Source organism: Bombus fervidus, chromosome 6 (genome assembly GCF_041682495.2).
Source record: "Bombus fervidus isolate BK054 chromosome 6, iyBomFerv1, whole genome shotgun sequence".
Classification (NCBI taxonomy): Eukaryota; Metazoa; Arthropoda; class Insecta; order Hymenoptera; family Apidae; genus Bombus; species Bombus fervidus.
Genome location: NC_091522.1, coordinates 10,604,235 through 10,618,306, shown reverse-complemented (window position 1 = coordinate 10,618,306; position 14,072 = coordinate 10,604,235). Strand labels below are relative to the sequence as shown.

The 14,072-nt window shown below is 37.0% G+C and overlaps 1 protein-coding gene across 10 annotated transcripts in view; it reads left to right on the top strand.

Annotated features, from left to right (window-relative positions):
- LOC139987909 (uncharacterized) overlaps positions 1–14,072 on the top strand; it is a 586,680-nt gene that overhangs the window by 370,873 nt on the left and 201,735 nt on the right. Inside the window, exons 1-2 of one of the 10 annotated variants that reach the window (XR_011799967.1) lie at positions 1,163–1,883; positions 5,505–6,030. The exons of 7 other annotated variants lie outside the window; for them this stretch is intronic. The gene's annotated coding sequence lies outside the window, so the exon portion shown is untranslated. Of the gene's footprint in view, positions 1–1,162; positions 1,884–2,579; positions 6,031–14,072 lie in introns of those variants that run through there. 2 more of the 10 variants (XR_011799968.1, XR_011799966.1) reach the window with 2 other exon arrangements.

The window sequence follows — 14,072 nt, the reverse complement described above, 5'->3', positions numbered from 1 at the left end:
AATATTCATTACTAGTTAAACGCATCCGCCTTATTTTTTACGGAATATAATTAAAATGCACGATCTCTTCTTTTTACTCGTTGATAATATTCAAAGAATTGAAATTTGTTAGACACACGGTTAAAACATTTGCATTTTTTATCTTGTTTCTTTTTTTCTTTTTATCGTGTACCTATATCGTTAAAAAGTTGCCCGTTTCAATTTTATGCCAGTCATTCTGAAAACATTAAAAGTGTTTTTGTTTGTTGAAACGATAGCGAAATTGGAACACAAAAATTTGGATACCGTAGCAAGGTTAAGACGGGTAAGCTTTTTTGCATCCCAGATCTATCGATTCGCCATGTCATATACGTGCAATCAATGCCTCCACTTTTATGAGACATCGTCATTTGTAATCGATACTATTATAAGAGTATAAATAATTTGATTGTCGTAATTTAATTGTCTTACATCTTCGTTCCACCTGCTCCCTGAAGTGAAACTAATAGAGGTAGAAATATGCCATTGTATAGGATGAAAGATTCGCAGCGATGAAATTTATTTATGTATTAAAAACAGAATTGATCTTTTTCTTTTTTGTGGTAGCATTAATGTCAGAAAGCAATATAATACTTTATGAGCTTTAGGCTTGATTATAAACAAAGATATCTATAAGAATTATTACCCCATAAAATATTATTTAATGTACTACTAGAATTTCCGATATATCATTATTTTTAATACCAAATTTATTTTTATTGTTTACTTTACTTATTTTATGATTATACTCTCTTCAAATTCAAGAAATTATTTAATAGCAGAAAAACAGCAATCGAACATGTCTCGAAGAACTTAGCAGGATTAATTAATAATTTTTTTTATTTTTAAAAACAGTTTCAAATGCAAAAATACATCACATAATAAAATCAATTTTTACATTAGGCAAGTAGAATCATTTCGCATTTTAAAGAAATGTTTAATAATGAATATTTATTTAACGAAGCACATTGGGAAGCGCTGGCGTATAGGTGTTTCATCCAGTTTGACGTTTGTCGGTGTACGCCTTTGTATACACGGCGCACATTACCGACCACTGTTGCATGCTTTATAATCACACGAGAATGTGTTTGTACGTGCTTCTTTCTTAAGCTAGGTGGTCGAATGCTTTTCAGTAGAACTCCAGCCGCTTTAGCAATGCCTACGATATTCGGACAATTTTTGTGTTGTTGTGTTCGTTTTCACGTCGCGTGTACTATACCTTCTCATCTAACATGGTGTAGTCTTCACGGTTCGTGTTGATAGGTAATCGATTGATTTCAGTGATAATATTACACGCCCTGCCGCGTCTCTCCTTAACGAACCAATACTGCACGTGTACCCCTTTATTGGTGTCGATAATTGATTATTTTAAGACTCTTTGCCAATTATGTTCCAAAAATAATTATAGAATTGATGAAAATCGTGCAACAATATGTTTTTCGCGTCGAGTGCGTCGATCGTATAATTTCAGTGAGTTCTGTGCCTATTTGAGTTTGTTAACTTTCGCAACGTGTCGCAACGATGTATAGATTACGCGTAACTAAGTAACGTGAATACGTTATTGTGACTCAGTCTATACTAGTGTAGTTTAACGTTTCGTTGTCGATATCTGTATATTTTTGCGAACTTATGCGCTCGTCACTTTGGAAAATCTGTGAAATGTTCGCGTATAATAACGCTGTGTTAATGAGTTAATTACCGTGCTATAGGGCAATCGACAAGAAAACATTGCGCAGCAACGAGGTTTCGAAAGCAAACACGCTCTCGCGATTAATAGACAGACCTACGTTCCAGTCAACAAATCACTAGAATATCTATCGTAATTACACTGTACAGGATACAAATTGACCAGTCCGCAGTTATAGGTCGATTTTATTTGCTGTAGATGTAAAATACGCGGTGCCTTTCCCATTTCTGTTAGCGTTCCGTGCCGGAATATTAATCTTCGTTTGTCGGTTGGTTTTTATGTCGTTGCAATTTGACGTGAAAAGCATTGTAGTTTTCTTCGTGAATTTCTTTCGCCCCGCTCTCTTACGCTACGTTTACCGCTCTTTCGGAACCGATGGATCGAACTTTTTAATAGAATCTTTGTATTCGTGTATCACAAATTCCCTGGTTGAAAAACGTATGTGTTCGCTATTCAAACGTATTGCGACGTATTAATACGTGAATGAACAACATCGGGAATTTGAATTCTTTAAAAGGAATGATGGACGACGGCTGCAATAAAAATGTGTATGTTTATAATAAAATGCTAGTGGAAATGAATTCACAGAATATGAAATACAGAGTATGAAAAAACTAAGAACATAAAGTACACAAAGGAATTAAATATTCAGTATTATAAAAAATGGTGCATTCGAATAAAGAAAGATTTATAAAAAATTCATTTTATCTATACAAATGTTTAGAGAAAGTAGAAGTATCTATACACGTTATTGTTCATTTATACGGACAGTAAAAATATGCGCTAGATTATAAAAAATGTGTAAGAAAAACATAAGAAGTTCATTTTTCTCAATTTCTTTATTTATATATTACCTGATGCCTAAGAAAGTTGGAATAGAGACAACTCGTTAGATTCAAAGATATAAATAGATAACAAATTTATGAAATTTTCTAAAAAATCACGGCTATATTTAATATTTTAATAATTGATACTTTCGAGATGGCGAATAGAATTCAAACATAAATATTTAATCAATCAAATGTGGTATTAATCATTGATTAAAATTTGCAATCATGTTTTTCCCTACAGTCTTCAAATACAATGTAATTCTGTTGAAGGTGTTATAGATTTTGACAAATATATTTCATAGTTACCAATAGTTACTGGTCATACTGACATAACGATAAATACGTAAATGAAAGGATATTTTAATAATTGTTGTATAGTTTAATTCTGTCACAATTATAAAAAAGGACGAACTATCTATGATAACATATTTTTGAATAAACTATCGATGCTCAAATTGGTCCTGAAGAATGCTGTAGTTTAACAATATGTACGCAAAAATGTCATCTTACTTGTTGCATTTTTGATGACGCATTCAATTTGATACGTACTGTATCGTAGTCCTTTCATGGTTCACACCATTCACGGCTCAAAATGGCATGTAATCGATTCCGGCGATAATTATACGCGTCAATAGTTGGAGCATGACCATGTGACGTTCATTGTTTCTCAGCATGATGATTTCTGCCGGTAATGATCAATAATATAGAGAAGGATATGGAACGCGTCGGAAATAGGGCGTATAGAGAGAAACAGTGTGAAATGCTAGCGGACATGAAACTGCCAATTACTGAAAACGCGATCAAGACTGATGGCATACAAGTAAAAATTACTGCGGAATTCGTTTTGCACCGGAGAACGTATTTCTCCTGGTAATTTTAAATTACATCGTTCTGAAACATTCATTGCTGAGAAATGTTCACTTCCCGTCATAGTAAAGATACAAGTCATTCAAATTATAATACTTTCTTCGTAATAAATCACATCAATTTTGAATTGAACAAACGATAATAACAAATATTAAATTCACATGAGAAACATATATTAACTTCGATTCATTTCCTAAAATTCGTTCGAAGGAACTTCAATATCAATTCTGTTCGACCAAATAAAGCTATTACTTTCTCTCAAGTACTTTCTCTCAAAAAGAAGTAAACATTTACATAGAGCATTTGTTTCTTGCCTTTTCAATATTTTAAAAGATAATTGTATTCGAACGTAACGCGCTGACTCGAGTATAGCTACTAAATTTATTACGACGCGTCTAATATCATTCACATAATATTCAAAACGTCAAAATATTGTAATGAAGTTAGCAAACTTAACTAAGAACTAAAAATACTTGCTGTCAGTCTTATCGCCGATAAACTAAAAAAAAAAAAAAAACACAATTCTTGCATGACTTGTAAGCTATAAAAGAAGCTCGCAAAAAGAAATAGAAGCATGACAATTTCATAAAAACTTTTCGCGTACGGCCACGATCGTACGAGAACGTTCCGATATAAGAAGGAGAGCGCGGTGCGTTCTCGAGACTTTTAAGTTCATTTCCTCAAACTACGAAAACCGTTTAAAGTACGAAAACCCTAAAGCTATCCAAGCGTAAAGCAACGACGGCGTAATCAAATGGAGACCACGTAAGCGGTCAGCGATCGTTTTTATCTATCCGAGTTTGCGGCATGCAATCAGTGAGGCGCCCGTTGACTCGTGACGCTTCCGGTCCAGGCTTCCGGTCCGTGGAACCGCACCGTTTCCGTTCGGCTGCCCAGCCCACCGATCTGACCGGTCGTCGTCGTATATCGTGGATCCGTGTCCGAGAAGCACTATCGAAATCAGTGCCAGCGTCTCGTCAACGTGAAACACAGGCGTCATACCAGTTCGATCCCCGGGGATAATCGAGTCGAGTGATTTTCGTTGTTGTTGCAGAGCAACGGCGTGGCGCCTCGTCTGCGTCCGTTCTGTGTCGATCGAGGATCGAACATCTAATGTACGTGCCAGAAACGAGGTTACGCGCGATTTTCGAGCCAATCTACGGGCACCAGACGATCTGGCTGCTTGGAAATTGATCGCCCGAATCGTATGCGATACTCTACGATGTTCAATTAGTTGCAACGTGGAAAATACATGCATGGCACGTGTTATAGGCGATAATTGTGTGCGCAGTGATTTCGTTCTTTTTTCGTTCTAAATTTCATTGTTCTTTGATGAATTCGTTTGAGATGGATGAAATGGTTATTGGAGGAAGGATGCGTCTACACCGGAAACTACTTACAAAACGATCGTGATCGTTTAACAAGCCTCCTTTAAGTTATTTATCGCTGAAAGTTCTTCGCAAAAGTGTTGAAAGTTACGACTGATGATGGAAATGCATCGTTTTATAGTGCTTTCGATTTTTATGTCTCTCTGTCGCGAAAGTTTCGATTAACGAGTGCTTCTATTCTCTGAATGAATTGTATACCAATCTCAATCGAACTGTAAGGGATATCGGTGTTGCTGTGAAAGACGAAATGCAGGGTATTATCGGTGTTATCGAAGATGGTTTAATAGCATCCATTATCTTTATATCTTCGTCGCTTTTTCCAGAGAATATCAAATATTATTGAAAATTATTCGTAAAATTTATTATCGTGAAATTTATGACCATACCTCTGTAATGATATTTTACAATGAATAATTTACGTTAAAGAACATATATCGAATAAATATTAACAAGTATAAAGAATGTACATGATTATTACTAATTTCTTATCTCGTATTCAGTTCAAAATTACCAATTATTATTCTTGGAATATTTAGTTGAATCGATACACGAATACAAAGAAAAACTTGAAAATCGAATAAGAGAAGCTTATAAAGCCATGAGATACGATAACAGAGTATCAGGGAGTACATTACCATGCTAGATAGTAATTCGAATCGATTTTCAAGCAACAAAAGCCATTCACGATTTCAATAATCGTAACATTACAAACAGGCGATTATTCCGAGAATCTCGCGCTTGATATTCCACATTCGTTGTATGACGACGTTGGAAGAGCGTTCTGAACGGTGAGCCGAACGGTAAACAGCGTTATGCACGTTTCTCGGGCGTTAGCTGAACATGGGGAAGCGATGAGCCGGTTATATTGCTGAATATACACCTAAAGTTTGGATCGCGATGGCTGACCGGTGTTCTAATCTGGCCGGAGGTCAAACTGGATAATCAGCGTCGATCATCGTCGAGCGAGAAAAGTAGTAATCGTTGAACTAAGCAAACCGGCGCCGATCCCCCGTGTATACAGGTGTATGTGTGTGTTTGTGTTGCGCTACGTTGGACGCGAAAATGGCGGTGGTACCGGGTAAGAATAAATTGAAAATGGGCAGTGCGGGCCGATACTACAGCGCCTATCTCATCTACGACGTGGCGAACTCGTGCCTGGCCGCGTTGCACGCCAAGATGCCTCCTCCGGTTGTCGTCACGCGAACCAACCCTCCGTCTCCTATGCACGTCCAGAACCCCCGTAAGTTTTCTTCGCTTTCTGTTTTCTATTTTCCATGGCAGCTGCTCCGCCAACGAGAGTGTGTTACGTCGAAAACCAACCCAGTCGCTAGCTACGTTTCAACCGTCAGAATTTTACCATTGTGTCGTAATTATCAAGGAAATAGCAGCAGGAAGGAAACGATAGGCAGGTTATTCCGAGATAAAGAACGGGTTTCGTTTCGTGTTATGACCGCTTTGTCTGAAGTTTATGCAGCAATTTTGTATTTGATAGAGAAAAGTTGGATATAAGATGTAGGAAGATGAACCCATAAGGTTTCGAAGCAACACCTATAACATTAAAGATTCAATATTCAAATGCGCTTAGTGTTCGTAAATGATAGTAGCATGTTATAATAATGACTAGAGTGGTAATACTTTTTAACGCTATAACCATAGATTATATCAGTAACGTAGTAGTTTCCTGTAGAAAAGAACTATTACATACGAAATGGTGATAAGTACAATGATAGTCCGAGATAAAAAATGAGGAATGTCAATATAGACCAATTTAACATTGTAACACAAGGTTACTGATTATGGTCTTCCCTTTTAGATTGATATTTTGTGGTTTTAAAATGTTGTTATCAGGCTCTGTACGTTTCATTTTCATAGTATCAAATTTTGTTCATATAAAGGCACTACTATAAATTACACGAAACTTAATATACCTACTTGGCTGTAATTAATTGATATGTAAATGTTAGAATAATATGTTAGAACAATACGCTGCTTTTCGCAGCGTAGTGCAAATATTTGACCAAAATTTCTCGAACGTATCTCGATAGAAAGCTTCGTAATACCAATTACCCTCATCCTTTTGAAGAAATTAATCTCATCTTCCCTTTAACGATACCGTTGACGTTAAACCGGCTAACCGTCGATTCTGAGCAAACGCGATAATATCAGCCACGCTAACTCTCTTCCAATCCCCTCAGAGTTGGGCTTTTCTTCTTCGATTCTTTCGTACGCCTACTTGCTCTCGATGGGCATCTCTCTTTTGTTCGGTGGCAAGTGGCGCGCGAGGTAAAGAGGTAAGAAGGCATAGGTGCCGGCGCAGGAAAGGGTGGAAACACCCTACGAGACGGGATAGCGTGTCTGTTTTGATTTATAAGAATTCGCCACGAACCTCTAACCTACCTTCCTAAGTCTGGCCTCACTCCTGCCTCTTCTAGATCGAGCTAGATCAACTCCCCCACCACCCGTTGCACCTATCTCGCGCGTGAATAATAGGCAGGTACCCAACTACCCGTCTTTCCGTTAACCTCGCCTCGTCCTTCACGTCTCCTTCTTCTTTTTCTTTATCCTCCCTCTTTGCCACTGTCTCCCGTGACGGTGCACCGATCATTCTTCTCCGCGGACAACGGACGAGTTTCGCTTCGTTGTCGGTCAACTAAACTATCTATCAACGAACGTTTCGATCGTACAACCCTCGATATAGAGTATGGTGGAATCTTTGGATGATATGGTGATGGTCGTGTATTATGTACGTTGTTGTCCAGTTTCGGAGTGTGTTTTAAAGCGAAGCTGTTACGAGTCTCGCTTAACCGATCAAGGACCAATGTTGCGTTGAGGTGATTGTGATTTTTTCAGTCAGTTCACGTTGAAAGCTATTGCATTTGTATTTGTTATTGCTTCTCTTATTTAGATAAAAAGAGCAAATATGCAATGTGATACAAGTTAATGTATGCAGAGTTTTGAAGAATTATATCTCCAAATAGATATACGTAAAACAAAATTTTTATATTGGAATTATACAGAGATAATTCAAGATTCTTTGTTGGTATAATAATATCAAATATTTAACTCCACTTGCAGATGTTGAATCGGGCTAAATTTTCATGCATAAATGAAACTTAGCGGAGAGTTAAACACGCTTGTGTCATCTTCCAATAACAATGCATTTCATTTATATCCTATCAATGATTCAATTTAGCTCTTTATAAGCTCTTTGTATAATTCTTCAACCTTTCTCTTCATCTATATATGGCTATTAATTTCTTGTTACGAAATAACCAGTTTGATTGGTCGAGTATTAAGCAACGAATTGCTAATCATTTAATTGAATCTTTATTACTCTCGAGTTTTCTATTCTCAGTAAGTAAAAGCGTATGAAATTAAATTCTCAGAAAGTAAAGTCCTCGTTAATTTTACCAGTAGATCAATAAAATTACTCCTACAAAATTTCTATTATGATTTTTATTTTTCTTCTAAGTATATTACATCTACTTGCGTTTCTCAGAAATATATTATTTTTTGCGTGAATACTTAATATAGAAATTCACGGAGGTACTTGAATACTTATTATAAAAATTTTTCATGCATACACTACATACATTATGCAAAACTGTTCGAAATTTAATTAATACTGTAGTAATCATGACTTGGTAAAGTTTGAAAAAAATTTGGACGCGTATTGCAATCATGCATTTGACAGATAGATTTGACAAGGTACCTGTTTAAAAAATATAGGTTTTCTATATACTTTACATAGGTATACGTTTATATCCATAAATTTCGAAACTGCTTCAAGTTTCATTCTTCGGAATAATAAGGTTACAAGAGACATAAAAATTGTACAAAGAATTCTGAATACACTTTCTCACGCGTCGTTTCGTCGCTTCCTACGAAGGAACAACACCACGATCGACATTCTAACAAAATTTCAGGAAAACCATTCGAATTTGAAAAGGAACAGAAAATAAATTTGTCGAAGCAGTGAAACTTTCCTTTCCCCGTTTTCCCCTGTTCTTCGTTCGTGCATCTCGTGAGCCCGCACCGATCGTTCTTCTCGTGGACGACGGTCTATGTACTTCGATCTCGTCATTGGTCAACGGAACGATCTATCAACGTTTGTGCCAGAACAAGAACCGTTACAAAACATTAGCGAGTCACGGAAGATTTTGCATTGACGTCTCGCAAGAGTGTACATATATCGGGACGTGTCATCAATCTTTTTACTTTAATGCACGCCAGTTAGACTCCCTGTGCCGTAGTCGAGACGAGTCGCGCAATGCTCCAGAGATGATGTTCGTCCATTTTCAGATGTCACACCCTAGCATTTGTAAACGTTACCGTTTGTCTGTCGTAATTAAACAGTTTTACGTAATGAGCTTAGCTCACAAGCCTGACATCTTTGATTCTAATATAATGTACGTTAGTGAGTGACATATTATTTTCGTTTTACAGAAAAAGATTAAATCGTGTATTCTTTAGCATCGTAAACGTAGGGAATTGAAAAAAGAGGGAAATATTCTAATTTAATTTCTGTATACATTTTCCATGTTACAAGGTACTAGAATAGCTCTGTGATAATTTTTCAAAATCGTTTGAAAATCTAACTCGTGTCTCTTCTCTTTACAAAGCGAAATAATGTAATAATATATCGATTTTATTTTCACCTCGCAAAGCGAGAAAATGGTATTGAACGCTCTTCGAAATATAGAGGGTAGTGCAAGAAACGTGTTACAAGTATACTTTAATGTTTCTTGTTAATGTTATGAACGTGTATACGGAGACAACATCGTGCTACGGCGTAGAAAAGTCGTTGAAAAAAAATGCTTACGGTGATCTAGACGAAGAACAAATACCGTTATTGGTCGGTGACAGGAAATGAAATGTCTACAAACTTTTTCGATATACGCTTGTCGACCTACTTATTTTCTGAATAAAAGCATTCATAGTTGCTCACCGTACTAGCATAATACAGCTGTCGGTTTTAATCTATACAATTACCGACGCTTCTAAAAAAAAAAACTTTTCGTCTTCATACGCGCCTTACGCTTTCCAATAATGCACTTTTGAACGGTTTCAATTTATCGAGCTACACAGAAAAGCACACGATAAAAAAAATTTGTATTCAGGTTCGTATTTTCATGCCTAAAAATTAAAAGTGATCTTCCGTTGCGCTAAATGGTATAGACGTTTCCAATTAGTTTTTAAATCGCACAGTTTCAAGAGATTATTTTATGCTTTATTAATACCATATATTCACGAGAATAAGAATGCGTTAAGAACCCTTGAAACGTAAAAGCGTTACGTTAAATTTCACCCGAGATACTTGGTCCATTTTATACCATACTATACATGTACGTGAATTCGTGGAGGATTAATTTGACTTTTCAGCGTAACATGGTAAATTGTTTCATTCGTTGGTTTTGAGAACGATTACCTCTGAAAAATTTCAATCTACTGTCTGAAACATGTTAAAACTTTTCCATCTCTGTTACTTTCATCTCAAAATTTATTTAAACGATATGATGTAGCACACGTTTGGAGCGTTTCGCATTGGTGTTATTTCACTGTTATCGACTTTATTCCTCATCCGAGAAACCCTTTTTATATTGTACCACGCTAATATAAGTTTTTACCCTGAAGACAAATTTTATTACCTTTTAAACAAGATTATAGATAGGTTTTTGTCGCTGGACATTGTCAAATAAGAACTATGTTTAACAAAGAGATAGAAATGATACAGTAACAATATTATTGTGAGAGTCACATTTATTTATCATCGAATCATATACACATATAGTCATAATCGTACAAAATCTTATATGATATTTCTTCTTCTTAAAGAAGAGCTAGTTTTCTAAAGAAACTTTCATATGGCGGATAATTGAGGCAAAGTGATAAAAAGGAAGCACGCTACTTCCTTCATTCCTCAGACACGGATATATCGTTTTGACAAAAAGGGAAAGGTTGTATCACGGAATTCGGTAATGAAGCTAAAAAGCTTTGAACATTGAACACTCGAAGCGAACACTCGCAAGCTGTAAAGCGAATTAATGCGTTCTCGTTATTCGCGTACCCTGTTTCACTGTTAACTCGTACAAAATTTTAATCCTTCGGTTAAGTCGTGATTGAAAGTTCAATCAGAGACGAAAATTGCACTTTGAGTAGGTAGGTGAAAATTCTACAGGTCGTACCGGCTCATAAACAGAAAACGATTCCTCGAGTCTGAGACGAGTGTTGGCAGCAACGCATATAACCAGCTTTCGTGCACGTTCAAATTTAGATAAAAATCAGCAGCTTTATGGCCGGTAGATTTTTTCGTCGATCTGGCTGGCGTAAATGCGAGGGTAGTTACGAAACACCCGCCGTGCCCGGTGAAAATAACGAATTAATAATGAAAATACTTTCGTTTGAAAAGGGCGTGTGTGAAGATCTTAATTTAAATGAACAGTAAATTTCCGATTGCGCGGAAGCCCGATATTACGTACAATCCGGCCACTGTCGCCAGCCGGTTCGTATCGGTAGCTCGAATTATTACCTTTATCTTAATTAAAACGGAAAGAGGTCCGTGAGCCGTGCAGGTCGCTCGTAAAGCGTCTTACTTTGATTGCAGAAACAATAGCTTGCTAACCTCGTGGTCAACGATCTATCTATCGCTTTCGTACCTAGCAATTCTCATCTTTTCTCTTATTCAGATATTCCCATGTACCCTAATGATTCTATTAAGTTGTCAAATTATTTAAACATCCACATATTTGTATCATATTCAAAACAAAATTTGTATATTAACGCTTCATATTTAGATTTTAATGTATGGTAATGAAAATGGTTCGAGTTCACATAGGACTACGTTTGGATTAGTTTCCATATTCTATCTAACCATTCGTTCTTTTTTTTTTTTCGCTGTTCGTAAGAGATTCTTAATAAGAATTTCAAAATTTGTGAAATTAAAATAACGATTAACTGTTAACGCTTATTAGGAGAAAACCATAGTGTCAGATGACTAATTTTAATGAATATGTAGCACTGGTGAAAAACTTCCAGCCTCTATATGGAAGTAACTTGGAAAGAGAAACTACATACAAGAGTTTTGTTCGGTGTCCAAATACTGGGGCTCTCTGTTTATTGCCATTGATCATTTTTGAGTTTTGATCGTAGCAATTATATTTGAAATATTTCTGAAATCAAATACTATTAACTCGAATATATGACGATGAATAATTGCCTCTATCTCGAAAACTCGACAAAACATAGAAACCAAAAGTTCAGTACACATAATCGTTGTGTGAATGTGAGGTTTCTATAGTGTCAGATATTTCACGCGATCGTATTATCAAGCATTTTGCGGATTTCGATTTTCGTTATAAATCGGGAGCATTTTCTTCGATTTTCTTCGATGCAAATGAAAAACATGAAAATGCAAAGTATTCATTATTGAAGTTTCAATATCCACCGGTAAAGTGTTGCACTTTGTTCCAGCCGGTTTCTCGATTTAATCGTGCTCCCGACTGTACATTTTAAAATAACAATCCTATTCCGGGCCACGAAAATTTTATACTCATACTCTCAGATATTTGTGGGGTCAGGTCAGTATTACTCCCTCGGGCGCACCGTGGCGGTCCCCTTCTACGTAAAATGGTTCCGCGCAAACCGTTCGCGAGAAATATAACACTCACTTCCAAAAAAATCGGTTTACTACTCTGACGATAAGATAAAATTGGACGTTGCACACATCGCGCATAATGTGTCTCTTTCGTTATTGCGCCTTAAACGCAACACGTAGACGACGCTTGGTAAATTTTCAGAATGCTGCGAAGCGTACATCTAATAAGTTGTACAAGAAATTAACAAAAATGGTCTTGTCGTTCTGAAAAGGTTTCCATAAGTCTTTAAATATTTTTGCGAACAGTTGCGCGTACATAACAGATGTAAGATTGTAGGATTACTTCTTTCTTAAAAATTTCTCTACTTAAATAAAAACCATTAGTCAAAACAATATCGAAAGAAAAGCGCAATGAAAATGTTATTTGTATTCTCTAAAATAATGCAATGTCACGTTCGTATTTCTGAGATGGACCGTGTGACAGATCTCGTAGCACGTAGCAGAATCGATGATTCGATCTGGATCGATTCGTACAGTAGATTTCTCGAACTGGTATCGAAATTTCATGATGTAACGACATCTCGGAAGGTAACAGCGTTTGGAAAGCATCGAGCTGAAATGTATTGGCGGCGTGGGTGCATATATCGAATGTATCGATGGAAAAGCTTCTGGTCGGTTTGTATCGTAGGGTCCCAGTCAAACGTTGGCCGCTTATAAGCTTTCTCCTTGGCATGTGAAAAAGAAGGTGCGCGATAGAGGCAGGTGGAGCTATCCGCGGACGCGACAGTAACGAGAAGCCGATGCTCGTTTTTCAAGGAACGAGTTTCAGTTTGACGTAATGGCGGATCGCAGCAGCAATTTTATGAGATGTGAAATTAACCCTCTAACTGACTGACTCGGACCAGGTCAAGCCGAAATCAGTTTGCGAGACGAAGATTCGAAAAACCGATCGTGTATCGGGTCAGAAAATCAATATCATTGCGAGTTCTATCTAGCGAAAGCAAGGGGAACGTTTCAGCATGCCAAATGGAATGTTACGTCCGCGTATTGATTGACGCTGGCAAAATAGGGGTTGTACGAGAGATTCGACTCGTACAGTTATTAGAGTCCTACGAACTATTCGATTACAGGAATTTCATAGTTCGCTGCTCGCACCGCCACCGTTTTATGTAACTATTATTATACCTGTTAATTCGACTGTTCCGTGGCTGTTTGCGCGGAAGCGTTTGCCGTTGCTTATGCGGGACGACCGTTCCGCCAGCCAGCCAGTGATGTCGTGCGTTAAACGCCTGTAAATTAAATAAGCCCGCTCGAGAAATAGGCTTCCGACGAAATCTCTCGAGAAAGTGTGATTAACTGGATTTTTTCGAGCAAGCGGTATTAACGTCGCGTTGAGTAGCATTGCGCGTGTTAAGAAGGTTATAATTAGATGTGCTTTGAATTACAGACTTCGTCTCGTTGTTTTCTCCGTGATCTTTGTCAATAAAATGGAGTTGTTTTTCCGTCGAATGTCGGCGTGACGGTGTTTGCCATTAATTTTGTCAAAAGAGAACGTTACAAAGGAGAATAAAGTTTGGAGTTGGATCGCGTAATCGAACGCCTGACTGATAAGTCATTAATGTTAGGGCCGGGATACTTGGAATAAGTTTCAGTTTATTTCGCCAGCGAATAAATTTAATTTCCTCGAG